The 15,350-nt window shown below is 42.8% G+C and overlaps 1 pseudogene; it reads left to right on the top strand.

Annotated features, from left to right (window-relative positions):
* The first annotated feature begins 541 nt into the window (after positions 1–541).
* LOC131478712 (protein tyrosine phosphatase type IVA 1-like) lies at positions 542–1,052 on the top strand (annotated as a pseudogene).
* The last annotated feature ends 14,298 nt before the right edge of the window (positions 1,053–15,350 follow it).

Raw genomic sequence — 15,350 nt, 5'->3', positions numbered from 1 at the left:
CCTCACTGCTGTCACCCCATTCTGCCCAATGCAACCCACTGCCTTGGGACCACTACCCCACTGCTGCCCATGGCCTGCACAATGCTCAATGAGTAAACACACTCCTCAAGTGTGTGATATTGTTGGAGAAACAATTATGAAGGCTCTGAAGTTCAGTGAAGATTATTGCCAGACACACCATGACCTCAATGCAGAAAAATATATTGTAGAAATTCAATTCCACTCCACAAAAAGTCTCCATACAAGTGGTTAACTTCAATACAGAAGGGTGAAATTGAAATCTACTGAGCATTTTAGAGGATTTCTGACATAAATGAGATATTCCTCAGTGAACTTTGGTTCTGACGCCTCAGTATTACTGGATCTCAGAATTCCTGCTTCTTGCTGGGAGCTTTGTTTCATTTCCTATAACTTTCAAATTCATACTCAAAGCACTGAGAATCACAATTGAAGAAAGACTGAGTTCACTTTATGTAATTTCTATATTCAGTTTTTTAACTCTTTCATAGCCCAATGATTTATTTGTTTTAAATAAACCAACATGGATCAAATCAACAGCCCTGCTGCTGTGGAAGTCACATACAAGAACATGGGAAATCTGATTAGACATAATTCAACCAATGCAACACTAAGCAAGTTTATAGAGAAACTTCAGAAATAGAGTTATCCCTATAGTAAGAGTGGTGAAGCAACTTATGACACTAGGCTTGTGAAGAAAGAAGTCTTTTATGATGTGGCTTTTTGACAGTTGTGCACCAGCATCTGATTGCTCGTGACAGGTTAATTCTTGTAAAAATTAAGTGTTGTGAAGAACATGGGCTTTGCTACACTGTTCATTATATTGCAGGTTTTGGGAAAGCTGCAGTGCTTATTGCATTACCATTAACTGAAAGTGGAATGAAATATGCAATACAATTCCTAACAACCAACAACTTTTATATGTTGAAAAATACTATCCTAAGATGTGGCTGCATTTCAAAGATTCCAGTGGTCATAGAAATAACTTGCATTCAATAAAACCTGGGTCCCTAATGCTGCTGCCTTTAAAATAGAAGTGGACATGATCTAATTTTGATGCACATAATAGCCAACATGTTGTCTTTGTGATTAAGTTTAATGGTGCTTTGTATGGATAGTGTAATCCTTTAGCTTACCACAAGTTTGACAGAATTGCAACATCTATGTCTGTATCATAACCAACATATCTGAACTTTTAACAAAATACTCTTGCCATTAGACACTTAAAATATGCTTATCATTTATACCAGTTGACTTCACTGCAAATGATGCAATTGTGCCCTAAGACTATATCATGCCAGGATTTTATAAATTTAAAAGAAATTTAGAAAAAATAGGTGCCAAAATATCTGTGAAATAAGTGTGTATTTTTATCTATTTTCATTTTTTAACATATTTTTATTGCATTTCATTTTTTTTTAATTGATTACATTGCATTATGTGATACATTTTTTATGCACTGGAATTCCCTTTGCCCCTCCACAAACCCTCTCCCCATGGTGGATTGCTCCACCTTGTTGCCTTTCCATAGTTCAAATTCAGTTGACATTCTTTCATTGGAGGTATTTACCAAGCATAAAGTCCAGCATCTTATTGTCCTGGTAAGTTCAATGGTTTCTTTTTTTTTTCTTTTTTTCCTTTTTTTTTTATTCATTGATTACATTGTATTATGTGATACAGGTTCGTTGGAATTGGGAATCACCCCACCCCTCCCCCTGACCTCCCCCGATGTGGAATTTTCCACCTTGTTGCATATCCACTGATCAAGTACAGTTGAGATTCCATCTTGGCAAGCATAAACTAAGCATAGAGTCCAACATCTTATAGTCCAATCTAGTTCCTCAGCTTCCTGGGGAGACCCTGTCTGGTCAGAGGGCAGAACCATCAGATTCTCAACCCGATCAATTAAAGGCTCCAACGTACCCTCAGCAACAATAAACTCTGTTGTATAACTAATAGTTATAGTATTGAAAACCAGTATGCTAAAAACAATTGCAATTTCTTAACCTACTTCTGTGATCAACTCATTGTCAAATCAGTGTTAGTTTATACACAACATATAACATAATATACATAAAATGACATGTTTTATATAACATCATATACTCTTAAATTAACGCAAACATGTGGTATCTGAACTCTTGGGATTGGCTCATTTCCCTTAGCATTATGGTTTCTAGTTCGGCCCATTTGGCCACAAAGAACTGCATTTTGTGTTTTTTAATAGCTGAGTAGTACTCCATGGAGTAGATGAACCATAGCTTTCTTTTCCAGTCTTCTGTTGATGGGCATTTTGGCTGTTTCCATGTTTTTGCAGTTACTGATTGTGCTGCTATGAGTGGAGGGGTGCATGTTGGATTCTCATAAAACAGGTGTTTTGGGTATATTCCTAGGAGTGCTATTGCTGGATCATACGTTATGTAGATTTTGAGTTGTTTGAATGTTCTCCATACTGATTTCCATAGAGGCTGTACCAGCCTGCAACCCAACCAGCAGTGGAGAAGGGTTCCCTTTTCCCTGCAACTGCACCAACAAGTGTTGTTGGTGCTTTTATTCATGTGGGCCAGTCTTACTGGTGTCAGGTGGTACCTCATTGATGTTTCAATTTGGATTTCCCTTATTGCCAGGGAACTTGAGCATCTTTTCATATGTTTATTTGCCATTTGGCTTTGTTCTTTTGTGAAGTGTCTGCCCATTTCCCATGCCCATTTCTTGAGTGGCTTGTTTGTTTTGACATTTTGGTTGTTTCATAGCTCTTTGCATATTCTGGAAATTAGCCCTCTGTCACCTACGTAGTGCACAAAGATCTCCCAATCTGTGGGATGCTTTTTTACTTTATTGATTGTTTCCTTTGCTGTGCAGAAGCTTCTTAGTTTGATGAGGTCCCATTTGTTTATTCTGGTCTTGATTGCTAATGTTTTTGGTGTCTTTCTTAGGAAGGAAGGACCTACCCCTACATCTTGTAGAGTATTTCCAACATTTTCTTCCAAAAGCTTTTTTTTTGAAGGTTTCTGGATGTAGGTTCAGATCTCTTATCCATTTAGATTTGATCTTGGTGTATGGTGAGAGATATGGGTCTATCTTTTTGTTTCTACAGGCTATCAACCAGTTGTCCCAGCAGCATTTATTGAACAGACATTCCCATTTGCTTGGATTGCCATTTGTCTTTTTGTCAAAGATTATTTGGCTGTATCTGTGTGGGATCCCATCCGGTGTTTCTAATCTGCTCCATTGATCTTCCTGTCTATCTTTGTGCCAGTACCAGGCTGTTTTGATTTTGAGAGCGCCTAACGATCTATGGGGCTGTCTAGCACAGCACAGCAGACCAATGTCCTGACGAGGGCAGCGGTAAACAAGTTCAGGAAGTGTCTTCCCCTTGGGGCGTGGTTGTGTGTCCTGCCTGTGGGAGTGACCTTTTAGCTGATTGGTCGCTTCCCACGTGCAGGGGTGACCTTTTAGCTGATTGGCTAGGTGTTATATATAAGCAGGTTGGGTCCTGGAGAGCAGACAGAGTGAAGAGCAGACCGAGTGGAGAGCAGACCGAGTGTAGAGCAGACAGAGTGAAGAGCAGACCGAGTGGAGAGCAGACAGAGTGAGAGAGCAGACAGAGTGGAGAGCAGACCGAGTGGAGAGCAGACAGAGTAGGAGAGCAGACAGAGTGGAGAGCAGACAGAGTAGGAGAGCAGACAGAGTAGGAGAGCAGACAGAGTGAGATAGCAGACAGAGTAGAGGAGCAGACAGGGTAGAGGAGCAGACAGAGCAGAGGAGCAGACAGAGCAGAGAGAAAGAAGGAGCTGACGGCTTTCCTGTTTGCATGCTGGCTGACGGAATAAAGAGTTTCTACACAGCCACTCAGCGTCAGGTTTTCTTCCGCGGGTCCGGAGATTCCCCGACATTTGGTGCCGTGACTCGGATCCACTTCAGCCGGTAAGCCGCACACCACGGGACAAGGCAAGCAACTGAGCGCACAGCTCAGGAAGTTTCACACGCGGGAAAAAGGTCAGTAGCTGAGCACAGACTCAGGAAGCCGCTTTTGCGGGGATGCGCGCGTCAGGTTTGCAGGGCAGCGACGAGAGAGGTTCACGGGTTAGTGACTAGAGGTTCACAGGGTAGTGACGAGAGGTTCACAGGGTAGCAATGAGAGGTTCGCAGGGTAGCGACGAGAGGTTCACGGGTTAGTGACGAGAGAGGTTAGCGAGTTAGCGACAAGAAAGGATCTTGGGTTAGCGACGAGACAGCCTTCGGTCAGGGAATAATACCATTTAACATTATGGGGAATCTATCTTCTAGTATGTGTATGCAGGAGCTGTTATGGAAACTGTTGAAGAAACATGGTACTCCTGTGAAGGCTAAGACGGTGCTTGCATTTTTGCAGACAGCGGGTAGTGTTTCCCCTTGGTTCTTAGATGCAGGTCTTCTGACTCTGACCCAATGGGAGCGCCTCGGGAGAGACCTTCGGCGGGCTGAGCGGAAGAGTCCGTTACCTCCGGGAACCATTGGTTTCTGGACCTTGGTTAAGTCTTGTCTTATGGAACGGTCAGACAAGTTTAAGGAAATCTTGCAGGACGGGGAAGAGCTGTTGCGAGAAATGCAAGAGGAAGCTTCTTCGAAAGGAGCAACTAGTGAATCAGGAGGATCAGATACAGAGGAGACAGAGGAAGCCTCAGGGAGTGAATTGGATGAGCTGGTAGAAAGACTAGAAGCTGCGTCAGTGAGTCATTCAAAGAAATCCTGGGTGCCTAGACCCCCACCAGGAGACCCGCCCTTGGTACCTACGGCTCCTCCCTGGACTGGTGATGTGTTAGCGGTCCGGCCACGCGACCTCAATGTGGAGGAGAGGCAAGGTTGGAGAGAATTGCGTGGCCCTGGGCAGGTCTTTCCCGTACAGGAGGACCGAACCCAAAATCCCCCTGTACGCTCCTGGGTCCGACTAGATTTCAAGCTAGTGCAAGAGTTGGATTATATGCTTTCATTTACCATTTTGTTTACTAGGCTCCACAATGATTTAAATCATCACAATCCAATACTCAGAAATCAAATATCTTTCTTTAAATTGACTAATGATTCATCCTTTTATAGAAAATGTCATTGACACTTAAAGTCATTTGATAAAAGCTAATGAATTCCTCAGCATTCCTTCAGAAAAGTAAAAAAAGAATTTGAATAGTATATTGGTAAATCTTGCAACAGACAACTTGAACAATGAGAAGAACTATTTGGGTCTGAGTTCATGTTTATGAGCAGAAAACTGATGCATTACTAGAAAGAATATTGGCAACATGAGATCATACCCTTTGGAATAGGTTTTTGTGACTTCTTTGCATGTGCACATGTGCTTGTCTTTCAGTTCTTGTTCACTCTTACAGTGGTACTTATTCATCTATACTTGGACCTCATGAAATAGTTTTTATTGTTCACATAATAAATGAACATTTAAGAGTTGTATAGACAAATGGGATGCAAAATTTACTGCAGTTTTTATATATACCCGTGTATCTATAAATGTATATATCTAGGAAGGCAAAGGGAAAACCTGAAAATGGTGAATAAAATATAAAATAATACCTGAAGATAATTATAAAGGCCTTTTAAACCAGTTTAGATCATATTACAGGTGATACTATGTAACCTCATCATATCAACCTAAAATTAGGAGGCTTCAAAATGTACTTGCAATGAATACATTCAAAGCAAATATTGAAGCCCTCTTACTGTGTAACTGGTATATAAACTTTATACTACTATATCTATAATAACTCACCCAGTTGGGAAGAAAATGTAAATGTGACCTATAAGAGTAATGTCTCTATACCCCCTGCCTTTGCATGTGTTTCCCCACCATTTATGTTTTTGGTTTCACGTTGGTTCAATGTTTCTTATTTGAATTGCAGTGAATATTGGGGTTGCTTGACCCAATGTTGGAATGGGTCAGGCACTGCTGTGCTGACAATGGCAGCTGGTCCTTGAGGTTCAATAATTTAACCAGAGAGCTCCACACGCAAATTCTTTCCATCAGTGCCATAGGGGTAAGAGCCATTAAGCCCAACAGCAGGTGCTAGTGCAAGCGGTGCTTGTGCTCCATAGACGAGAGTCCCCCAAGGTATGGCTGAACATGCTGGACCAGTAGTCAAAGACGGGTAAGTATCTGATATGGGCTCTACCAACCTAAGACAGGCGCCGTGTCCACAGCCACGCGGTCAGCCCATGACGGGTAAGGAGAGTGCTAACTCGGAACACCTAAGACAGGCACGGTCCCTTGTTAATTAAACAAAAAGGGGGAGCTGTTGAGAGCGCCTAACGATCTATGGGGCTGTCTAGCACAGCACCGCAGACCAATGCCCTGACGAGGGCAGCGGTAAACAAGTTCAGGAAGTGTCTTCCCCTTGGGGCGTGGTTGTGTGTCCTGCCTGTGGGAGTGACCTTTTAGCTGATTGGCTAGGTGTTATATATAAGCAGGTTGGGTCCTGGAGAGTACACAGAGTGGAGAGCAGACAGAGTGAAGAGCAGACCGAGTGGAGAGCAGACCGAGTGTAGAGCAGACAGAGTGAAGAGCAGACCGAGTGGAGAGCAGACAGAGTGAGAGAGCAGACAGAGTGGAGAGCAGACAGAGTGGAGAGCAGACCGAGGGGAGAGCAGACAGTGTGGAGAGCAGACCGAGTGGAGAGCAGACAGAGTGGAGAGCAGACAGAGTAGGAGAGCAGACAGAGTGAGAGAGCAGACAGAGTAGGAGAGCAGACAGAGTGAGATAGCAGACAGAGTAGAGGAGCAGACAGGGTAGAGGAGAAGACAGAGCAGAGGAGCAGACAGAGCAGAGAGAAAGAAGGAGCAGACGGCTTTCCTGTTTGCATGCTGGCAGACGGAATAAAGAGTTTCTACACAGCCACTCAGCGTCGGGTTTTCTTCCGCGGGTCCGGAGATTCCCCGACATTTTGATAACCACTGCCCTATAGTATGTCCAGAGGTCTGGGACTGTGATTCCCCCTGCTAACTTCCTGTTCTTCAGGATGGTTCTAGCTATTCATGGTTTCTTGTGTTTCCAGATGAACCTTTGAATCATTGTTTCCAGTTCCGTGAAGAATGTTTTTGGCAATTTGATTGGGATTGTGTTGAATGTATATATTGCTTTTGGCAGTATAGACATTTTAATGGTATTGATTTTACCTATCCAGGAGCATGGGATGTTACTCCATCTTTTGAGGTCTTCTTCAATTTCTTTTTTAAGCAGTTTGTAGTTTTCTTCAAATAGGTCTCCTACATTTTTGGTTAGGTTAATTCCCAGATACTTCATATTTTTCTCTGTTATTTTGAACGGTATCTTGCTGGTTAGGTCTTATTCCATCTCGGGGCCGTTTGCATACACTATGGCTGTTGATTTTTGTTCATTAATTTTGTACCCTGCCACTCTACCGAACTCTTGTATAACATCTAACAGTCACTGTATTGAGTCTCTTGGGTCTTCTATGTAGAGAATCATGTCGTCTGCTTATGAAAGCTTGACTTCTTCAATTCCCATTTGGATTCCTTTTTCTTTTTCTCGTCTTATGGCCTCAGCGAGTACCTCTAGGACTATGTTGAATAGCAGCGGAGAAAGCGGACATCCTTGTCTTGTTCCAGATCTCAGTGGGGAGGGTTCCAGTTTTTCTCCATTCAGTATGATGCTTTTGTCATGTTGTGGATTTTTCCATCTATGCCTACCCTGGTTAGGGTTTTTAGCAGGAAATTGTGTTGGATTTTGTCAAAAGCCTTTTCTGCATCTATTGATACTATCATGTGATTCTTGTTTTTCAGTTTTTGAATGTGGCATATCACATTTCTGGATTTCCAGATGTTGAATCATCCCTGCATTCCAGGGATGAATCCTACTTGATCCGGATGAATGATCTGTCGGATGATTTTTTGAATTCTATTGGCTAGGATTTTGTTGAGTATCTTAGCATCAATGTTCATCAGACAGATAGGTCTGTAGTTTTCTTTCTCTGTAGGATATCTGTGTGGATTTGGGATTTAGGTAATGTTGGCATCAGAGAATGAGTTTGGAAGAGTTGTCTCTTTCTGTATTATATTGAAGAGTTTGTAAAGGATTGGGGTTAGTTCTGTTTGGAATGTTTTGTAGAATTCTGCAGTGATGCCGTCTGGGCCTGGGCTTTTCTTTATTGGGAGATCTTTAATCACTGATTCAATCTCTGCTTCAGTTATGGGTTTGTTCAGGTCATTTGTTGCCTCTGGGCTTAGTTTTGGCAGGTTGTATAAGTCTAAGAACTTTTCCATTTCTTGGTGGTCTTCTGATTTGTTGGAGTACAGTGATTTGTAGTAATTTCTAATTATGTTCTTAATGGTTGCAGTGTCTGTTGTTATGTTGCCTTTTTCATCTTTGATGCTGTTAATTCTTGATTTTTCTTGTTTTTTCTTTGTCAGTTGGGCCAGCGGGGTATCTATTTTGTTTATCTTTTCAAAAAACCAGCTTTTGATTCGTTGATTTTGTGTATTTTTTTTTGTTCCTACCTGATTAATTTCCTTCCTTGTTTTGATGATTTCTTGTTTCCTGTTGTATGTGGGGCTCATCTGCTGCTGCTTTTCCAATTCCTGGAGGTGTGTGTTTAGTTCCCGTATTTGACGCCTCTCTTGGGCCTTGACATGAGCTCCAATTGTGATGAATTTACCCCGTAGCACTGCTTTGGCCGTGTCCCACAAGTTTTGGAATATTGTGTCAGAGTTTTCATTGGTTTCCATAAATTTTTTGATCTCATCTTTAATTTCTTCTCTGATCCATTGTTTGTTTAATAGCATATTGTTCAGCCTCCAAGAGTTTCTATGTTTCTTGGGGGCATTTTGAATTGCTGATTTCCAGTTTCATTCCATGGTGGTCTGAGAAGGTACATGGTATGATTGCTATCTTTTTGAAGTTATTTAGGTTTGCTTTGTGTCCTATCATGTGGTCGATCCTGAAGAAGTTGCCATGTACTGCTGAAAAAAATGTATAATCTGTGGCCGTGGGGTAAAAAGTTGTATAAATGTCTACCAAGTCCAGTTGTTCTATTGTTTGTATGAGCTCTGTTGTTTCTTTGTTGAGTTTTTGTTTTGTTGATCTGTCTATTGTTGTTAGCGTGGTGTTAAGGTCATCCGGTATTATTGTGTGCATATCAATGTCTCCTGTTAAGTCTGTAAGTAATTACATCACGTTGCTAGGTGCATTGAAATTTGGTGCATATATATTCACAATGGTGATTACTTCCTGATGTATCCGTCCCCTCACCAATATATAATGACCTTCCCTGTCTTTTTGGTGTCTGTCAGCTTGAAGTCTATATCATCTGAAATTAACACAGCTACCCCAGCCTTTTTATCTTGTCCATTGGCATGCAATATCTTTTTCCATCCCTTTACTTTCAGTTTCTTAGAGGCTTTTCTGGTTAGATGTGTCTCTTGTAGGCAACAGATTGTTGGGTTGTGTTTCATGATCCATTCAATTAATCTATGCCTTTTGATTGTTGAGTTTAGGCCATTTGTGTTTAGAGACAATATTGAGAGAAATTGATTTTGGGCTGCCATGAGTGCGTCTAAGTGTGCAAGTGTGTATTTGCGATTATTAGAGTTTCTGATTGGTTGACTTCCCTTGTATGGATTTTAGTGGGGAGGTCTTCTCATTTGCCATATTTGATTTTGGTTTTCATTTTTTCTCTCTGGTTTTAGCACCTTCCTGAGGAGGTTGTCTAGAGCTGGTTTCGTGTTGATGTATTCTTCTAGTTTCTCTTTGCTGTTGAAATATTTAATTTCATTCTCAAATCAAATGAGAGTTTTGCCGGGTACATTATTCTTGGTTGGCAGTTGTTTTGTTTCAGGATTTGATATTTTGTACCCCATTCTCTTCTTGCCTGGAGTGTTTCTTCTGAGAGATCTGCTGTGATTCTGATTTGCCTTCCTCTGAAAGTAATCTTGTCCTTTTTTTTTACTTGTCTTAGAATTGTTTCCTTGTATTCGCTTGAAGGCAGTTTAAGGACCACATGTCTGGGTGAGGATCGCTTTGGATCGAATCTATTGGGGGTTCTCTGACCTTCCTGGATTTGTGCTGGATTTATATTTACGGTATTCTGGAAGTCCTCCTGTATTATCTCATTGAAGACCCGTTGCAAGCCTGTCTCCTTTTCCACTCCCTCTAGAAGGCCTATTGTTCTAATATTTGATTTTTTGATGTTGTCTTTCATTTCCTGTATGGACCTATTGGCTTTCTCTAGATTTGTCTCCAACTGTTTGATGAACTGCTGCCTTTCATTCTGAATGTCTTCCAATTCTGATATTCTGTCCTCTGCTGTGTTCATTCTGTTGGTTAGGCTTTCAATTGTGTGTTCTATATCGAGGATTCCATTTTTGATTTGATTTATTTCTGCAATGACATGGTTTTCAAATTCCTTGGACTCTTCCCAGTGCTTCTCACTGTCTCTGATGAATTTCATCACTAATTTCTTAAATTCCTTCTCTGGTAATTCCTCTGTCATCATCTTGCATCTCAGGTATTGAGATTAGTTTTTGGTTGTTTTGGGGGAAACTATTTGATATTTCTTCTGAGTCATTATTTTTTCTGATATTTCTCCTCATTGTGTTGTTGTTTCTTGCCATTTTGGGATTTTTAGCCTCTGACTTGCTTGTCCGGAGCCGTTGCCCCGGTGCTGTAGCTTATATGAAGTGTGACCCAGCAACTGCTGTATGGAGTGTTGGCCTAATTATACTTCTTCTTACCCTATTGGGGACAGCAGGTGATGGTGAGGTGGGTGTTGATTGGCTTCGTTTGAGCCTGGATTTATACCTCTGCCACTTGTCTCCATTGTAGCTAGTTGGTTCGGTGTTGTCTTATGTGTGCCAATGTGGATAGGGTGTAAATGATATAGTTTGTAACCTTGGGCTTCTTCTCTTTGCTCTGGGTAGATGTACAGCTTGCTGTTCCACACCGAACTATATCATCATAGATGTATTCCCCTGTTGTGAAACCCCTGCTGTGGCCCTGCTTGCCTGTGTTTCTTCCCGGTTCAGGAGATCTGTTGGGTGCTGCCACTGACTCTGGCGCTCTAGCTAAGCACAGCAAGGGGTTCCAGCTGCTTGTTGCTCGGAGTTTGTGAACCATAGCCCCGAGCTGGGTCAGGAGGCTCTATGTCCCAGCCCTAGTATCAGGCCTTCCCCCTGCAGCTCCCACTCAAAGTCATTGTCCCACTGGGGGACACACACTGCTCCAAACTCTGTCCTGGTTAGTTGACTCTGCTTAGCTGTGTCTTTCCTCTTGGGCTCAGGGCCGCTGCGCCACATCAGGCCACGGGTCTACAGAGCCGTGTCCCACCCCTTGGGCTTGGGGCGAGAGCCGCGAGTAGCTCGGGCCTCTGCATCACCTCAGGCCACAGGTTTACAGAGTCTCATCTTGCCGCTTGGGCTCAGGGCCTCTGTGCCACCTCGGGCCACAGGTCTGCAGAGCTGCGTCTTGCCTCTTGGTCTTAGGGCCTCTGAGCCACCTCAGGCAACAGTTCTATAGAGCCCCGTCCCGCCTCTTGTGGTTGTGGTGGGAGCCGCGTGTAGCTGGGGCCCCTGCGCCACCTCAGGGGACAGGTCTGCAGAGCCGCATCTGGCCTCTTGGTCTTAGGGTCTCTGCACCACCTCAGGCCACAGGTCCGCAGAGCCACGTCTTGCCTCTTGGGCTGGGGACCCGTGCTGCACACTGCGGGGGTCTCTGTTTTGGGCCTCTGCCTCCTGTGGTTTGGATTCTACACCCTAGGCTGGGTTGGAAAGATCCTTCAAGTTCTTCTCCCTGGAATTCCCATTCAAAAGAGTTGTCCCACTGGGAGATTTACTAAACGACTGCGCTGTCAGGGCAGCAGACTTTGTTTAGCAACCTCCAGCTTCTTTCCGTTGGGAGTACTTGCCCCGCGGTTCTGCAGAACCGGCTTTGCTTCAGGGTCTCCTAGTGAGCTGAACACAGCAGGGGATCTGCTCGAGTTCACAGTTCTGCTCTGCCCCCTTTACAAGGCTTTTCTCTCTCTCTCTTTTTTTTTTTTTTTTTGCACTTTCTCAAAGGTGTTCTGCTGTTGGGAGCAGAGCCATGGGAGTCATGTAGCCGTGCTCCCACCAGCCTGCACCTCTGTCCAGGGAGACTATGCCGAGTGTTGCCCCCCGCCTAGTGCTCAGGCTGAGCCCAGCAACAGTTTCCACTGGAGTCTCTTGCAGCTAGTCAACCTTTCAGAGCTGAGTTGGGGATTACTGTAACCCGGTCCCACAGCGCAGTTCCTGTCCCCTCTGCACTCTCTCAAAGCTGCTGACCTGCTGGGAGGCACGTTTCTGGGCAACCCTCCCTGCTTATCTTCGTTTGTTGATGCCCCCTTTGTTCAATCCAGTAGCCTCCTTTAGGTTCTCCTGCACTCCAGTGGTTGGTGCCCCTGTCAGTGTGGACGCCTGTCCTTCCAACCGCCGTTGTTCTCCCTGGAATGGCTGAGATTCAGCCGCCTTCCCCCTGGCTGGGATTGCAACTCACCAAAATTCTTGCAGCGTGCTGTTTCCTCTTTTTTTCCTTTTTACGATTTTCTCTCCACGCTGTGTAGATCTTCTTACTTCAGCAAACTCCAGTGACATTCCTACACATATCCCCACAATTCTGTATCTCCTGGTTTGTTTCTTTGCTGGATCGGTTCCCCTCTGTCCCCACTCTGCCCTACACCAGCTCTCTATGGTCGACCATCTTCGGTCAGTTCAATGGTTTCTTGGTGAGACCATCTTTGGTCTGAAGGTAGAGCCAGTAGAGTATCATCCCAATCAATTAAAAGCCCCAACATAATATTTACAACCATTTACTACATTGTGGCATTAATTGACATGGTATTGATTAACCAATATGCTAATAGGAAAATGCAGGTTCTCAACCACAACCTGTGACTTCTTCATAGACATTTCAATTTTGGTTTATATTCAACCGTATTCTATACACCTTAAAATGGCTTAGATTGCTATTCAGCTATCTCATGCCTATTTTAATTTTAGTATTTAGCAGTTTATAGCATTGAAGCATGATTTCACTGAACCTGGCTGTTTTTCAGGTGGTCTAACTCTATAATTCTAACAGCATATATGTCAACAGTTTAGGTGAGCATGTTTAGTAGGGGTGTGCAGAGAAATCTTCCATACACCAGTGAGGAGTAACTAATCTTTGTGTCCACCCAGTGAGTTATAAGTGTATCCCTGCTGACCATTTCCTGTCTGTTTCTAAGCTTTCCTTGTTATTCTCTGTCTATCTATTCTAGTTTTGTTTATTTGTTTGTTTTGAGGGGTTTCTGGAGAGCTCCTGATGGTTATTATGAGAGCGGGTGGGGACCCAAAATTGGACACAGACAAGGACCAGAGAAAGCTCCTCTCCCTAGTCCTGAAGGAAGTTTACTGTGCTTCTGTTTCTACGGACCGCTCAGGGATCCTGATTGTTGTTCCAATGACCTTGGATCCTGCAAGGCAGGATTTGGGCTTCTTCCATCCCATTTGGTAGATCCCAAAGGGGGTGGGTGGCCTCAGAGTTCTTGGTCTCCGAAGGCACTCCATTTCTCCGTGTTCTCCTTGGCAGTAGGGATGTAGTCCTCGGTGCTCATACTGATAGTCCTTGGTGAGGATCTAGAAGTCTTCAGGTTTGGGATAAAAGCCTCCTCCTGTCCACCTGCTCCACTCTGGGGACCCCTTCCTGCTCTATGCGCATGACCTCCTGTTAAGAGGTTGTTAGGATTACTCCTGATTCCCCCATTTGCCTTTGTAGTTTTACTATTGTCTAATGCTAATTCGAATCTGTTGTCTATGAGTTACCAGTTATGATCCTGATAAGTTATATTTCCTGTCTTTCTCACACCTTCTAGGGTGATGTAAGATTTCTCTGCTCTCCCTCCTCATTTCCAAGTACCATGGGGTCTTACAAGTACATTATGTTTTACAATTCTTTGATGTAGATCATAAGCAATCTGCCTCACATCATTGGTTAATTCACAATATCTTATTGCATGAGATACAGGCTGTTTGGGGTTGAGATAATATTACTGTTTTTCAGATTGACATCATTTCATAACAGCCACATAGATCACAATAACAACAACAACAACATTAACAACAAATTGTAGCACCCTGCTAAATAATGTGCCACTGAGTAAGCAACACATGCTTAACTAAAAGGAAACACAGAAGTCTTTTGGGAAATGTGATGCCATCATATACTTCATGAGCACTGGATGAATTCTACTAGAGAATAGAGATCATTTGGAAGCAAACAAACTGACATCAAAACATCAAAACATATGAGATACAACCAAAAGAACAAACAGACAATCACCGAAAAAAAAAAAAAACAGTATAGATTGGACTGTTGGAGTTACACTTTCCATGTTGGCCTCCTTAAATGAGAGAGAATATATGGTATTTGTTCTTTTGTGATTGAATCGTTTCACTGAGCATAATGGCTTCTAGTTGGAACCACCTGGTTTTAAATAGAATAATGTCATTCTTCTTAATAGCTGAATAATATTCCATAGAGTAGATGTACCACAGTTTCTTTAACTACTCTTCCTTGTACGCACATCTCTTTTGTTTCCATGACTTTGCTATTGTAGATTGTGCTGCTGTAAATATAAGATTACAGATCCCCTTCTCATATGCAGATTTCACTCCTTTTGGGTATATTCCTAAGAGTGGCTTTGCTGGGTCATATGGCAGGTTTATTTGCAATTTACCAAGCACTCTCCATACTGATTTCCACAGTGGTTGGACTAACCTACACTCCCACCAGCAGTGAAGGAGGGTACCTTTCTCCCCACATACATGCCAGCAGGTGTTGTTTTTTGAGTTCTAAATGTAGGCCAGTCTCCCTGGAGTTAGGTGGTACCTCAAGGTGGTTTTCATTTCTATCTCTCTGATGGCTAGAGAGCCTGAGCATCTTTTCATATGTCTGTTAGCCATTTGAACCTGTTCTTTTGAGAATGTCTCTTCATTTCTTTTGCCCATTTTGCTACAGGGTTGGTTTTTTTTGCTGTTTATAGGTTTCTGAAGCTCTTTGTAGATTCTGGATATTAGTCCCCTATCACTCGTGTAGAATGCAAAAATTTTCTCCCATTCTGTTGGTTGCTTCTTCACTTTGTCAATTGTTTCCTTCGCTGTACAGAAGCTTTTAAGTTTGATATAGTACCATTTGTTCATTTTGGATTTGGTTGCCTTTGCTTTAGGTGTCTTTTCTAAAAAGTCTTTCCCTGTTCCTATATCTTGGAGTGTGGTTCCTATGTTTTCCTTTAATAGTTTGATGGTTTCTGGGTGTAGATTTAGGTCCTTGAGCCAGTTAG

The sequence above is a fragment of the Ochotona princeps genome, chromosome Y (assembly GCF_030435755.1).
Source record: "Ochotona princeps isolate mOchPri1 chromosome Y, mOchPri1.hap1, whole genome shotgun sequence".
Lineage (NCBI taxonomy): Eukaryota > Metazoa > Chordata > Mammalia > Lagomorpha > Ochotonidae > Ochotona > Ochotona princeps.
The sequence above is the reverse complement of the archived record's forward strand: the minus strand, read 5'-3'. Positions and strand labels throughout refer to the sequence as shown.